General features: G+C 41.4%; 1 long non-coding RNA gene across 2 annotated transcripts in view; it reads left to right on the top strand.

Moving 5' to 3' along the window:
- The window catches only part of LOC148424241 (uncharacterized), an 83417-nt gene that overhangs the window by 42200 nt on the left and 25237 nt on the right, over nucleotides 1–15980 (top strand). The window contains exon 4 of one of the 2 annotated variants that reach the window (XR_015865435.1): nucleotides 2092–2209. The exons of the other annotated variant lie outside the window; for it this stretch is intronic. This is a non-coding gene — a long non-coding RNA (uncharacterized LOC148424241). Of the gene's footprint in view, nucleotides 1–2091; nucleotides 2210–15980 lie in introns of those variants that run through there. 2 annotated transcript variants of the gene reach the window in all.

Raw genomic sequence — 15980 nt, 5'->3', positions numbered from 1 at the left:
CTCGTCGTTATTTTGATCAAGCCACTAAGTCTGTTATTTTAGTACCGGCTTTTCAAATATCCCATTACGCTTTAATAGATCAACTGTAATAAATAAAGATTGAGAAATGAGTTGATTCGATCGCCCGATCGGCGTCTTGCGGGGGATCCGAGACTGCGGCGCGCTCAGCCGCGAGCGGGGCGCCCTCTGGTGGTCGGCGAGCTCACTGTTTCAGTTCGATGGATTTAAAATGCTACTGATGGGGATTTCCCTATTGTTTGATGAAGCAGCCTATTGCATAATTGTTTCGTGTTGGCTCCCTCGCGGAACTTAGCGTGAGTTTATTTTGTTAAGTTTTATACCGACGACCATTATAATTAGTCGACAAAATCGGACATGGATAGTTATGTTTTTTTTTTTTTTTTAATTAAAATAGATGTCGGCTGATATAGAAATACTTGGATGATTTAAGACAAAAAATATTGCAGCCAACAGTAATGTCCGATATCAAATCAATATGATTTGAGCTGGAATGCTTCTCGTGCATTTTTTCGTATTGATTGTTATAGGATACATTCCCCCCCCCATCCCTAATTTTGCTTCATGTTCCAATTAATTTGCTCTCAATTTGAAAAGACAAAAAAAATATCTGTCTCTCATGGCATTAGAAAACGTAAAATTATATTGGCCTGTTCTAAAATATTCGTTTGCTCGTAGTTTTTCCCTTCTTTTTTTAACATTCTTGTTTGACAACTTATTCTGAGAATAAGCATCAATCAGCTCGTTTTCACCAACATAAATTTTCCTCAATGTCACAATGACATTTGTGCCAGTAACCATTTGTGAAAAGGAAACCCTCAATTGTCACACACATAAATTTTGAACAAAGACCCAACCCACGAGCCTACATAAAAATGTTTTTTTTTTTTCAACACCTTTATAAATAGTTCTTGAATTTCCCATCTGTTGTTTGCAGATGAATGTAAGCAATTAATTAAGCAACTGTGATCACAACAAAGCCCCTGGCCACCAACATGTCATACTTAGCAACACTAAGAAACATGAAAGGAAAAAAAAAAACACGTTTTAGTATAGTGAAGAGACGCTACTTTCTACTTGGCTAACTCAACAAAATGAGTAGTGATGCGCATCAAAGTCAATGAAGAAAGTTTCAAACGCTTCCGGGTCACATGACGTGACCCCTAACATGCTTCACAGACCACCCATCTGCTCGGAGTTCATGTGAGACCAAGTTTTCCGGAACAGACTCATGTATACGCTGACATCTGCGCGCAGCTGCATTGTCTCTCAACGCTGTCGGCGGCGGGGGGGGGAAAGGGAAACGCCTTCTTTTATCTCCATCCTTTTCATCTCAGACCGACCTTGCGTTACCGCCCGTAAATGTATGTGCGCTATATTCCTAACTCCCGCCGGATGGGATAGCGAGTTGATAAAAGATTCGCGGATGATAGCTCAACCTCGGTACCCGACGCCCGGTTATTCCTAACCTTCGAGTTCTTTTTAAAAATCAACGCGCTGTGCTGAGGTTTTAAGAGCGCCGTCGTTCAGGGATACAGGAAGTGCCAAACCAGATCAATTAGAGTAGCAACTTAACAGTTATATTCATCATTGATTAATCCGGCTATTACTTTGACCATTCAATCAGTGCCGGCCTAGTTCAACACAGAAAAAGGAAAATACGTACCGTAATTCCCCAAATATACTGTAAGAGCCCAGAAATGGAGGCCAAAAGTGTGGGTGCGTCCTAGAAACGGTAACCTACAAATTGGATTTTTTTCTTTTTCAACACAAGATTGATCCGTCAGCCACATAAGGCCACTTTTGATGTGCGCTTTTTACGTCGGCGGTATTCTTCCTTACAATAATTACCGTAACGATAAGAGCTAGACAGGGCGGATGTCAGTTGACTGTTAGCAACCGGTGCCTGTTGCAGCCAACAGCAGCTCCTGTTAGCCGAGGTTGTTACGGCAATATTTTCAATAAAAGAAGCGAGCGGACTCAACCGACGTTCGAGTCCGTCCTTGTTCACGCGCAGGAATTTTACACTTTTTTTTTTTTATAAATAACAAATGATCTCCAATTTTTTCGCAGACCCGCTGCAGTCAGGCCGGGGACCCCCGGGAGTCGGCAAACCCCACTTTGGGAACCGCCGGTCTCATGACCTCAAGCTGCGTCGCAAAGAAAAGAAACAAAAGAAACTAGTTTGAGCGCATTACGCGGGTGGGGCCTTCACTGACCTCTCACAACGCGGGAAATCTGATACACTCTTATCTTTACCCGCAACAAACATATAATTATGAAGAAATTCTGAAGAGTTCAGGAAGATGAGATTTATTTTTCTTTGCTATAGTTTTGACCGTCTTATACTCGTTAACATAGAAAACAGCAGATTTTGACGGCAAAATTAAGGGTGTGTCATATTTGGGGAATTCCGATAAGTCATTCCATATTCTGTATCTTGATCTACTGGTTCTCAGATGTGAAAATGTGAAATTATCATAAAATATGTATACCAAAGCACGCAATATGGAGCTTTTTTTTTTGTTTAGTTGAAAATTGAGATTCAAACCCAGAACCCTTTTGTCGCGAGGCAGGCAGTCACTTCTGACATCTTATCAATTCGACGAATCTGCCCGAAAAGAGAAATGTGACATCGTAAACAAAGGACAACGACGGAGGACATCTGTTGATTTTTTTTTTTTTTTTTTTCCTTCTTCTTCTCAGCGTGCGGCTGTTTATTACAAGAAGCGTACGAGCTTTGTTCCGGGGACAATGCGCATTCCGTCTCCTTACTATTCCGTTGGCGTTGTGGCTGAGATGTCACCGGCGAATGCGCAATTGGATTCACAATGGAAGGAAATTCTCAGCAAACAAAAGGGAAACCAAAGAGGGTGCGTGCGTCGTCTGTTTTCGCATTTAGAACTTCACATTTCGCCCCCACCTCCAAAAAACAAAACAAAACAAAAAAAACTCCCAGAATTCCCATTGACGTCGCAGCCATCGGCACGTCGCTCATCCGTGCGCGGAGAAAATAAGACGTCAGGTGGGAAAAGCCCCCGTGCAACAATCATATTTATGTAAAAGCTGTTTTTGTTTGGATGCAACGTACAGTAGCTGCATCATATTTCGCCTTTTTTTCACGCGCCAGGAAATTCAGATACTTTATTCATACGGTTTGAAAAGAGCTGTCGCGTTGCACGTCCCTCAATCTTATTTGTGCGTGCTGCCCGTGCGTTGTGGTGCCTTCAGGGCCGTTCGCTTTTTTTTTTTTTTTTTTGGGTGGGGGGGGGCATTTGCTTTTTTATTTGTTCGTTTGAGTTTTGGCTAAAAATAATCTTTACAGCTACAGTGCAGAAGTCCCTCTCAAAGAGGGCGTGTGTAAGGATTTACATCTTTATTTTTCATTTTTGACACTTTTATGCAATTCTTTTTACTAACCTTTAACCTGTATAAATAGTACCCGTATAAAACCGTTAACGGTTGTTGAATGTTCATTTATTGTGGAGGCGGGTGGGCTACTGACCCAGGGAAAAGGATTTTTTTTTTCAGTTTTAGACTCATCTTTAACCTGTATAAATGCCGCATAAAATCGTTAACGGTTGTTGAATGTTCATTTATATTGGAGGGGGGTGGGCTACTGACCCTGGAAAAAGATTATTTTTTTTTTTTTCAGTTTCAGACTAATCTTTAACCTGTATAAATGCCGCATAAAATCGTTAACGGTTGTTGAATGTTCATTTATATTGGATTGTGGTGGGGTACGGACCCAGAAAAAAGTTTTTTTTTTTTTTTCAGTTTTAGACTAATCTTTAACTTGTATAAATGCCATATAAAATCGTTAACGGTTGTTGAATGTTCATTTATATTCCAGGGGGTGGGCTACTGACCTAACCCTAACCCTTTTGTTTTTTTCAGTTTTAGACTAATCTTTAACCTGTATAAATGCCACATAAAATAGTTATTTTTTTTATAACGCATATTAATATATGAATATTTTAGAACAGTTTTCAAAATGGGCTCCTTGAGCATTTAGTCATAATCCGGCCCATATAAAAACGCACATCTGTGCATCCAAGTCAACTCATGTGGTTGATGGATCAATCTTCCTGGAACGGTGTCGAATAAAAAATTATTCAAATCTTCAAGTTGCCGTTTACGGGCAAAAAAAGTGCATCTTATATTGGAGGTAGAAGTACAAGCGGGATGTCTACCGTCCTTGCGTCGGAATGAAATAAACAGGATGAAAATCCCGGTCGGGGAGCAACGCTACGTTTTTGCGTGAAATCCGACAAGAAATTGAGACGCGTCGGTTAAAACAAAGTAAAAGCTCCTTTTATCTTACACAAACTGAAATCGACATGGGTTAACTTTGGAATACTGCCCGCGTTGTTTGCGGCGGGGTTTCATCTTTGTGCATCTAATGAGCGCGCTGGATCACACCTGCTGTTAAAATACATTTCGCCGCTCGCTCGCTTTCACTCCAGTCGTCCAATAATTGGCCGTGCGCATTGCACATCTGCTGCCTCTTAACTGAAGAAGGTGCTGCGGGAAAAAAAAAAAAAAGAAAGAAAGGAGGAAACATCAGAAGATAACAAATTGAGCAAAGACGTTTAAGTCACGCCGTTTGCTGGCGTCTTTTGCTTTTTTGTGGAAGAACACGATTCCGGCGATCGTCACGGATGCGGGGTGGCGTGACCGGCCGCTTTCTCGGGAAGCGCGTGCGGTGTAACCAAAACGAAGCGGTCAGCAAGAAAAACGACAGCGGAGCACAAAACCTGTGATTAAGAAATGTTTACCTCGGGCAAGGAAGTGATGTCTCGTCCCCGTTTGTTTGTTTGTGCGGATTACGCGAAAATGACTCGAGTTATTTCCACAAAACTTCACGGAGGGATGAGTGCTTCATGTAAAAACGATTCCCGGCTTTTTCGGAACATTGTCCTTAACCCACTCAATCCCAAAGACAAATTTATACGTTTTGTTAACCCTTGTGCGGTATTTTGACCGCATTTCTGGTGAATTCATGTATATATATATATATATATATATATATATATATATATATATATATATATATATATATATATATAAATATATATATATATATATATATATATATATATATATATATATTAGAGAGAGAGAGAGACTCAGTCCAACTAAGAAGGGGGAAAATTACCAAGAAAAATGGTGAGTTAAACCGCCAAAAAAGTTACGGTCATATATAAAAATCAATTAATCAATTCTATTATACTTTATTATTTTATTTCATCTATATTCTAATATACTCTACATACTAATTTTAATGTATATTCTTTTAAATCAATTAACATATAATTTGAAAAGATAAAAAAAAAGAAGTACCATTAATTCAATCAATTAAATCATGTAGAAATATTTCAAACTTCAGAATATTAATTTATGCAAGGGAATAAAAAAAATGTTAAAAATGCATGCGGCATGAGAATCTTAAGTGGTAAACGCTCATGATATCACTTCACGTAATCATTTTGTTCTCTTCAGCGGCGGTTGACTTTTACGAGGGCTAATGCGCCTTCCTAGCTTCTAGCTAACACGAATTCGGCCTCGCCACTAAAACAAAGCAAGCCCGCATCAGTAGCCCATTACGAGAACATGTTTATTCTCTAGCAGATTGCTGACGCGTAGCCTCTTCCTCCCCACGGCTTTTTGTCCGTCTTTCTATAATCATATTAGTGTACTTCGTCAGTCTGGTGAACTGTGCGTCACTCCTGGATGGATGAGGATGCGCTTTAGCAATATTTCCAAGATGCTATAAGGAGAAAGTTTAGACAGTTCTAATGCCCGGATTTATTTTGCTGAATTACCATCAGCGAGCGTACTTTTACACTTTCCCAGCTCAGGGCTTGTTTTTACAAGCTCTTGCATCTGGCGGGGCCGCTTTCAAATATTTTAGAACTGTCCATATATATATGATGCCTTTACAGTATATATACGTGTGTGTGTACATACGCGTGTATGTAAAACCAAGTCCACACTTAATTCCCTTTCAAATGATATACAATAGATGGAGGTAGCTCGTTCCGCTCATTTGATTGTTGCCAAGTTGAATTCTCTATATGTTTGTGAAAAAAAAAAAAAACATGAAAAGTTTTGGCAGATTCAACCGCGGGCCGTCGACCAATCATTATTTGAAACACTTTGATTACAATTTTGACCTTATGGAAAACAAAAGTGCTGAGGGAGTTTTATTTTTTTTGGGTGTGGGGCAAAGTCCCAAAATGGTCATCGCTGTCCAAAAATTCTATTGTCACCAATAACTACGAAGCAAGCTCGCTTTTGTGAAAACGCATCAGGTCTGCGTTTAGCGCGCATTACATGATCAAATAAATGACTCCAATTTTCAAAGCGTTGCCGCGCTTTAGCGTGACATTTATTTCCAGGCAAAGAGTCTTCCTCCAGGAATATGGCGCCTCATATGCCAGGAGAGGCTTTAATTATTGTCTCGGCAGAACATCGCATGCGCCTCGCGTTGTATCTGATTAGCGCTAAGGGAATCAAGGCCGTAATTGTTTGCGCAAAGCGCGCGCGGCGGCGTAGGTGACGAGCGCTCGCTCACCCATAGGGCTAATGTTTCCACTTTGAACGGAAGCCAAGTGATTTATTGTCCGCGGGTCTCGATGTGCATCCAATCAGCCCCGAGGACCCCCGGGTGACACCGTCACGGTCATCTCTCCTGCAGGAAATGATGCGAGCTTTACAGAATTATACGGGGTGCGAGAGCAACAAAAGCCGGCCTATTCTTGTCAGCGCATCAGATAAGGAGCGGCTGCTGGATGCATGGTAGCAATTACCGCGCTCTTCAGCTGTGGGATTGGGAAATGATCATCTGTGAAGCGCCGCGGAGGAGCGTGGCCTCAAAAGCGCAATAAGTCAACGCGTCCTCTCGGCTATGCCCCGCGTGTGCGCCGGGGCCGAAAGGGAAAGTGGCTTCCACAAAAGGAGAAAAAAAATGGCGTTCTATCCAGACTGTTCAAAAACATGATTCGAAGCGATCGGACGTGGACTTCGGGACGGTTTATGTGCGGCGTTGCAACTTGCGTGGTATCCGGTGGCTTGAAAGGGAGGCGCCGCGGGGGATGTGAAGAAAATGAAGACTAATGAGCTGTTTAGCTATTTATGCGCTTGGCTGTGGAAGCATTGCATTATATCTTAATATAACATACGATACGAGAATAGACAGGCCGAGGGAGGTCGCCAGTAACTAAAGCGCGCATTACCCGCCGCTCCGCCACATTATATCCATTACTCACGGCGCACACCAGTGGGATTGTTCAATTAGATGCTTGAATGGAAACTGCCCACCTGACTTGAAATGACCCGTCAAAAACAAACAAAGTATTATGTTCCTCGTCTTTCCTTTCGTCCGCAAGACACCGTTACTGGGGAGTCCGGGCGTTGTAGTCAGGAAGATACAAAGGGGAAAGCGGCATTGAAAGACTAAGAAAAAAACGAGACTTTTGGAGCAAAATTGAGTGACGCAAAATTCAGACTTTGGGAAGTTGAGGCCGAGAGTTTTGGCGGTACGGACCGAGACAAGAACAAGACGTTTTGGGGTCAAGGCCGAGACTTTTGGAGGCCATGACGAGACCGAGGCATTCGAAAGTCTAAACGGGGGCAAGACCATGACTTTTGGAGGTTGAGAGTAAGATAAGACCAAGACTTCTGGATGTCGTGATTAGAACGGGACCAAAAGTTGAGAAAGACACAAGACCAAGGCTTATTGAGGTCAACACAGGGACAAGACCAAATTAGGTATAGACTGAGACAAGACCAAGACTATTGGGGGTCAAGACAGAACTAGGAGGTCAAGCCCAAGGCAAGCCCAAGACTATTGGATGTTGAGCCCGAGGCAAGACCAAGCCGCTGGGGGGGCGAGACCAAGGGAAGACCAAGCCGTTTGGAGGTCGAGACCGAAACATTACCAAGACTTTTTGAAAGTCGTGACTGAGGGAGGACAAAGACCTTTGAAGGTCAAGACCGACACAAGACCAAAAGGTCAACACTTGGGGTAAGATCCACAATTTTGCAGATGAAGACGAGAACAAAGGTCAAGACCAAGACTTGGAGGTGCAGAGGAGAACAGGACATTTGGACCTCAAAACAGGGGAAATACCAATACTTTTGGAGTTTGAGACTTAGATAAGACAAAGACTTTTAGAGGTCGAGACAAGACCAACCTTTTGGAAGTTGAGTCCAAGACGATAGACTGAATTTGGAGATGGAGACCGAGAGAAGACCAAGCCATTGGGAGGTGAAGATGAGAACAAGACATTTTTTTGTAAAATTGCACTGCATCATAGAACGCTGGGACTCATCTGTAAAAACTGTTTGTCCTGCTGTGGCATAAAAAATCAAAAACCGGCAACTTGCTTTTAAAAGGCTCCATTCCCGCAGCGTTCTTTTTTCAAACACCCCAAGGTCACAATTTACAACAAATATAACAAGTACAGCACTGTTTGCGTTCCGTCTTCACATTTCTCCTCGCATGCTTCTGTGTGTGGGATCCGGTTCTTTGTGTCGTGTCCGACAAAAACAGCAAAATGTCAAATTAATTTGCCCTTGACAGATGTATATTAAAAAAAGACATTTCTTACTTAGAGGTTTTTCGAACACGTCTCTGTTTTTTAGGAATTGCAAGTTGTGAATAACCGTGTGTGTGGGTACACATATAGTTTTACTTCTACTTAAGAAATTAATGAGTTCAGAAGGTCATTTTGTAGCTTGAATTTTTCATTCCTAAAGGTTTTTTTTTTTTTTTTAACGCACATATCCTAATCCGTTCCAAGCCCCAAATAAACAATCCTAACACTTTGAATTAATAATATAAATTGTAGCGGTTGCCAATATAAATGCAGATCATTTGTTTGCCCTGAGATGTTTAGGACGTTTTATTTGTACATTTTTACTTTACACTTCCAAGTCCACAGGAGCGGTAATGCGCATTCATAATTTTGAGCAAGTAAGTTTACTTTCGTTTAGGTCATGCAAATTATTTCCCGTGTTACGTTTTTCGGCACGCTACTTCAATAGCGATTCAAGAGAAAGTGTTGGCTGGTTTGTTTACAGAAGGTTTTACGTACCGTATTTCTCCGAGTACAAGTCGACCTCACTGATAAATTGACCCCCACTTTTTCAGAGGCATGTATAGTTGGGTGTCATCAGCATAGCGATAATAACTAATATCATATTTACATATAATAACACCAAGTGGGAGCACGCATTTGTTAAAGAGGAAAGGACCAAGTACTGACCCCTGAGGGACACCACGCGTAACAACTTCCTCGTGGCTTCTTTCAACGCTTTCTCCAGAAATTTAGTTCCAGGTATTATTTACCGTATTTCTCGACCTCGCTTATCAGTTGAGAGTAAGAAGAGCCAATAATTTTCCGAAGAGGCCTTTCGTAGCCTGAATTTTTCGTAACAGGAGACGTTACGTCAGGGTTAATGGGTTAGGGTTAGGGATTAGGAGCATTGGGGGCAGGGGGCTTGGAACAGATTAAGCTATTCACATGTAAAAAGTACCTCTACTTAGGAAAAATGAACATTATGAAATAACTTCCGGAACAAATTGATTTCGTAAGTAGAGGTCCCACTGTACTTCTGCAAAAAAGAGCAGAAGAGAAACTTGGAGGGTTGGCCTTTTAACATTTTATGATGTGGATGTCTTGCGGGACACGCCATTTCTAAATGGTGACATTTTTCACGTCCGTTTCACCGATTAAGCGAGAATGTCTGCTTTGACTGCGTTTGCTGGATCGGACCAACGTGACTCCGCGTGATGGCATTTTTGTGTACGTTTTCAAGATAAGTTAGGGAAATGTAGCAGAAAGAAATGGAGGCACTGACAGAAAAATTCCATATTTATTGATTGCAAATTGCGAGCACACACTCATACACTAGTCATACATTTTGAATGTATTTTTATTTTTCAGGTGGCATCATAAAGCCACCTATTCGAATGTTGACGCTTTAATCACCGTGCTTTGTGCTCATCAGACAGAATATCATTAAATCCTCTACATTATTCGAGTAATAAAAATTGGTAGGTAATACGTGATTCACGTGATTGTTTTTTTTTTTTTCTTATAGCATTGGAAACAACTGTGCACTGAAATATATTATCGTTCCAAGGTTTGCATAAATTGAAAAGCGAGGGATATTTTTGTAGGTTATTTCTGAAAAGAATCGCGTGCTTTCTCACCACCGCGCTTGAGTAGCTCCCCACCCCCTCCCCCATCGCTTATTTGGGGGTCCCGCTTCTTGGGAGCTGTCAGCGCTGCCATCGTTGATAAAGCGGGCCATGGCGCCGCCTCATCAGGCTTCCGGCGTGCCCCGTGGCCCCTGATGGCGCCACAGCTGGCTGGATGGACACCGTCGTTCGCTCACAGAAAGAATGAACCCACCCCTACTACATCCGTCTTCGCCATACTCTTTCTAATGTCCTCTTATGGACTTGTCGCTATACCCGTGTTCGTGTCAGGCTGGGGTTAATTGCAAACAAAGCAGGCACTTGACTCGTTCGGAGGACCTGCGCCGGGTTCCATCCCATCCACTTACATCGCAGGTGATCCTACAAGATGCGTGATAGGCTCCCGGGACGACCGTCGACCAATGACGGCAGGAGTAGCATACAACGCACGTCGTCATTAGTCGATAGTCGCGCCGGTAGCCAATTACGTGTCTCGTAGGAGTGCCGTCTCCCTCGTGAAACGCAAACACGCTGTCAAGGTAGACGCGAAGGAAGGACAGGGGAAAGCGGCTTTGCAACGGAGTGTTATGAATCTCTTAACTAGATATCTTTTGTAATAAATTGGAATTTCAAGTGTAAATTCTGATTGTTATCATGTTTGGTCAGCTACAGCCTACTCTAATTAGACTTCCAGGCGCTAATATAACTGCGGCTTTCCGTGAGACAACAGCCAAAGTGATGGGAATGGGAAGGGATAACAGTACAGTTACTATATATATATATATATATATATATATATATATATAGTTAGGACATTTGAATTCAGAGCTTTCACTTTAATCGCATGTGTAGCGGCAGAGAACAAAGAAAGAGCGGGTAACTGGAAATGTTTTCTTAAATGTATTGAAAATTGCAAGCAGGTGGCAGATTATGCCTCAGCTATGTAATTTGGTTTTGTGAAAACATTTTGCCCTGAGAGTTTGTGTTGTTGTTGTTTCATAACAACAGCAGTAGTTTTCGCAACCGCAAAAAGTGTTTGTTCCAAATGAGTCACACCACAACGCCAGAGACAACACGCATCCAAGTATACGGTCCTCCGCAGCCAATAACCTCATGCGGTGCCAATAATAATAACTTTATAATTAATAAACGTTGGCAGTCATTAGCAAGTTTTTAGAAACAGCACCGCAGAATCGCTGTCTGCAGGGAAAGTAATGATAACAATTACATTTTTTATTTTCCCTCCAAAAGTTACAATGTAACTGGTATTCATTCCCCGGCTTTGCTCAAGGTCCGTCGGGGCGCGGTAGCGCATATACACCAAAGCGTTCATTCAGTTGCAGATTTATTTTCGCTCCTCGGAATTGTTGTCCTGTTGCATCAGCCGTCTTGTGTTAAGCTTCATTTGGCAGACATATTGTCCAAGGTTTTCCTGCAGAATGTCTTCATAAAGTCCATTCATTCATTTTTCCTTCGATGATAGCAATGCGTCCAGGGCCTGGGGGAGCAATTTAGTCCGAAGCTAGAATGCTTTCCTCACAATAATTCAAAGTCAGTTTGGATGACATTTTGATGGTGGTCTGCTCTGCTTGCTTTTCTACACACAAGCCGTTGTGTGTCCTTCCCAAACAACGTCACTTTGGGTACATGTCCGCAGGTAGCTTGCCAGTAGCACTTTTGCACCCTCTCATATATATATATATATATATATATATATATATAAATATATATATATATATATATAGACAAATGATAGACCAATGAGGGCAGGAGTTGTAATCTACTCCCCTCATTCGTCAATGGTCGCAGCCAATCATGTATGAGTTCCCGTCTCCCTCATTAAACTCAAACGCGCTATTAGGTAGATGCGAAGGGCAGATGAGAGCAGCGTTGCAACGGGGCGTTTTAAATCTAGATTTCTTTCGTAATAACGTGGAATTTCAAACATAAACTCTGATTGTTATCATGTTTGGTCAGCTACAGGTTTTAGTCTAATTTTCGAGTTAGACTTCCAGGCTCCGCTAATATAACCGCGACTCTCCGTGAGAGGACGCCCAAAGGGATATGAACCGGAAGGGATAACAGATATCTCGACTTTTCGTTTCCCAGCGGCCGAAAGCTTCAAAATGAAATGACGGTGTAGCAAAATGTGCAATTTAAGTTATCTACAAATGAAAATTGAAATATTGAAGTTTGCTTTATTTGACTGCGTGAATTCATATTTTTTATTAACCAAGAAAAAATATATAAAGGGTGTATTTTTTAACGGAATCCTCGATTTTTCACGAGAATTTTAATCGGCATAGCCCAATACCAAAATACTGGCTGGCTACGCTCCTGCATACGCGCACACGGACACGCATACCCCCGGCATTTGTATTATTTCTAACATCTTAGCGACCGCAGAATGGCGCAAAATCCTTCTCGAATGTTTCATGCTCGGTTTGGAAATATGCAGAGCGTTTTCATGAGGTTACAACACAAGATATCCGCGCCACAGGGGAAGCAAATGTTAAGTTTATTATTAGTGAGATTTGTTCACAGGTCCACCCAGTGTGAACAGAGTGTGGTCACAGTGTGTAGTCCGGGCAATTTCAAAGAGTCTGGCCTTTTCTATCCTACTGCGTTTCCCCTCATCATCAACATTCTTCCTCTGCTGTGTGGAGAGAGACCAGAGTTTATTTTTTGCCACATATGTTTGCCTCGGTAGGTGGCGTCGAGCAGGGGTCACCGTGTTGCCAACGCCGCCTTGATGATAATAGCGATAGCGCCGGTTTTCTAAAGGTATTCATTTGAAGTTTTACGGCGCCAGAATCCTTTGAGAGTCGTGAGCGCGGTTATTGCTAACAAAATCGGACGCCTTTGGCCTGTGGGTCCCGCGCTGCTACCGAGATAAGTGGACGCAAAAACAATTGTCCGGGGAGTTTCTGTGCCTCACAAAACACCTTGGCATCTCGAGTAGAAGCATTGTGTGTAGGCGGAAAAAAATGGTGTCCGAGGAAATTTCAATGCAAGCAGGTGGGCGTGGGCTGATAACCCGCTTGACGGTTTACCGTGGTGTGAAAAAGTCAAGGTTTCAAAACCCGCTATTACTATCTAGGACCGGTAATGACTGATTGCTTCATAGATAGGTAGGTAGGTGCGGAGTAAGCTAGATAGCAAACGAGCTAGCTAAATGTAGAGCTAATTAGCAAGCTATCTAGATAGACGCTAGCTTGCTGAATTGATAGATGCGATCTAGCTCGCTGGGTAAAAACATCATATGATAGCAAGCCTGATGACTAGCTAGCCAGACAGACAGACAGACAGAGAGAGAGAGAGAGAGATAGATAGGTGCAAAGTATGCTCGGTAAGTAACTAGCTTGCTAGATGTATACGTGCAAAGTAACCTAGATAGCTAGCTAGATGTATAGCTAATTAGCTACCTATCTAGATACTGTAGATGCGAACTAATTAAAATTGATATATGCTAGCTAGCTAGCTCACTGGGGAAAAAGATAGTATGCTTGCTAGCTAGGCTAGATAGATAGATAGATAGATAGATAGATAGATAGATAGATAGATAGATAGATAGATAGATAGATAGATAGATAGATAGATAGATAGATAGATAGATAGATAGATAGATAGATAGATAGATAGATAGATAGATAGATAGATAGATAGATAGATAGATAGATAGATAGATAGATAGATAGATAGATAGATAGATAGATAGATAGATAGCCTTTATCATCATTACACCTGCACAAGTACGAGCGATGAAATTTCGACTTAATCAGCTCGAACCATCCAAGAAACGTGCAAGTTAAATTCCTTCTGTGAAATATTTGTCAGATTATGAATGACATTCAACATCAGGGCTAACTGACATCCAAGCCTTAATGACATTTTGTGTTGCGATAAAAACCTTTTGTGATGCAAATGGTGAATTGCGGGCTTTGTGACAATACTGCGGGATACACTTTTAATAAACGCCCGCCATCCCAGGCTAATTCTATGATTAAATAATCGTCATTTTATATTTATTTGCAATCACATATTTCATTTACATGTAATGCCATTTTTCCCCCCTCCCGCCAAATGAATAAAAATGAATCAAGCGTGACATGTGCAGAACACCGGCTAATGCTAAATTTGTAACAGGATTGCTTTTGGGTGATTTAATCTCATTAATTAGCCGAGTTGTGAAGTTGAAAACTGAAGCGATTGCCTTTCCACACATTGTGTCTAAATGGAGACGCACCTCAAAGTGTTTTGAACACGAACCTCCCCGGCGCACTCGGAGCGCCAACAAATAGATAAAAATGACACAGTACCATTTGGGCTCCCTTTGGGTAAATGCTTGGTTAAGCGTTCTCTCAACCAACGTATTGTTGGATGATATAGACGCGCCGTTTGATGTAGAAAACAATGTGTTCATAATTTATCCTCCGGCGAGTAAAGGCGGAGGAGCCTGCTCATTATTTTCAATTGTGATGGAGTTACAGCACCTGCCTATTTTGTGGTATTTGTTGCCTCGCACCCCATTGAATTGCGCAATTACTGTCACTTTTGATAAAGTGTTTTCAAAGACGTCATGGCCATATTGTATTGTTCTCATCCCCGCATTTCTTTCCGATGAACCTGTTCAGGGGCACCGTTGAAATTAAACTTCTACCAGACAAGAGTCAGAATCAAAGCGCAATCCAGCACGTGTAGAAAACAATTCACTCGTTTACCGCCGGCCCAGTAAAAATAGAACTTTGACGTCCATATACGTCATTGGCAGCGCATGAGTTAAATGTTCTTTCATTAACTTAGTTATTCACTGTTAGTAATGCATTTTTAGTCTTCCATATATGCCAGCGACATATGGTGACAAGTATAATAATAAACTCCTTTACCGCTAGCCCAAAAGATGGAACTTTGAGGTCTGTAGTTGTCTTTGGCAATGAATCAGTTTCATGTTCTTTCGCGAACGTATTTACTCACTGTCACGTGTTTTTAGTTTTCAATATATGCCAGCAACGTATACTGACTATAATAATGAACTAATTTACTGCCAGCCCAGTAAAAATGCAACTCGGACATCTGTAGCCGTCATTGGCGGCGAATGAGTTCGTTGTTATTTTACAAACGTATTTATTTACTGTTAGTAATGCATTTTTAGTCTTTGATATATGCCAGCGACGCATGGTGACAAGTATGACAATGAAGTCATTTACTGCCAGCCCAGTAAAAATGGAACTTTGACGTCTATAGCCGTCGTTGGCAGTAAACCAATGAAATGTTGTTTGGCCAACTTATTTCCATATCTACAGTAAATAATGTGTTTTAGTCTGATATAGTCAATGATTGACTGCATTTCGATGGGTACATGACTCGACAATATTTGATTTTTGTTGAAAAAGGTTGCAGTTAGCAAGACGCGACTATGAGGTAAGCTAATAGGTCTGCCACTTAGCATGTAGCAAAGCTTTCTGATTTATTGACTAGAGCGCATTATATCAAGGTGAAGTTTATTGTGATTTATTGTTCTGGTATGAGCATGTTAAAAGGCGATTGATTTTGGAAGGTGCAATAACTTTAAATTAAGCTGCTGAAGGAAAATCTAATATGCGTATCCATTGCACATTTGATGAAAGATGTGCAAAATGAGTTTGTCAAAAACGAATCACACTATGACAGTGGTTTTCAAGTTGTTTTTTTCTGTGACGTAGTCCATGTGAATAATTTTTTTAAAGCATTAGTTTCTCTTGAATTAAAAATA

This window comes from Hippichthys cyanospilos, chromosome 4 (assembly GCF_059441005.1).
Source record: "Hippichthys cyanospilos isolate Australia breed blue-spotted pipefish chromosome 4, RoL_Hcya_1.0, whole genome shotgun sequence".
NCBI classification, from domain to species: domain Eukaryota; kingdom Metazoa; phylum Chordata; class Actinopteri; order Syngnathiformes; family Syngnathidae; genus Hippichthys; species Hippichthys cyanospilos.
Note: the sequence above shows the minus strand (reverse complement) of the source record. Positions and strands in the feature narration are given on the sequence as shown.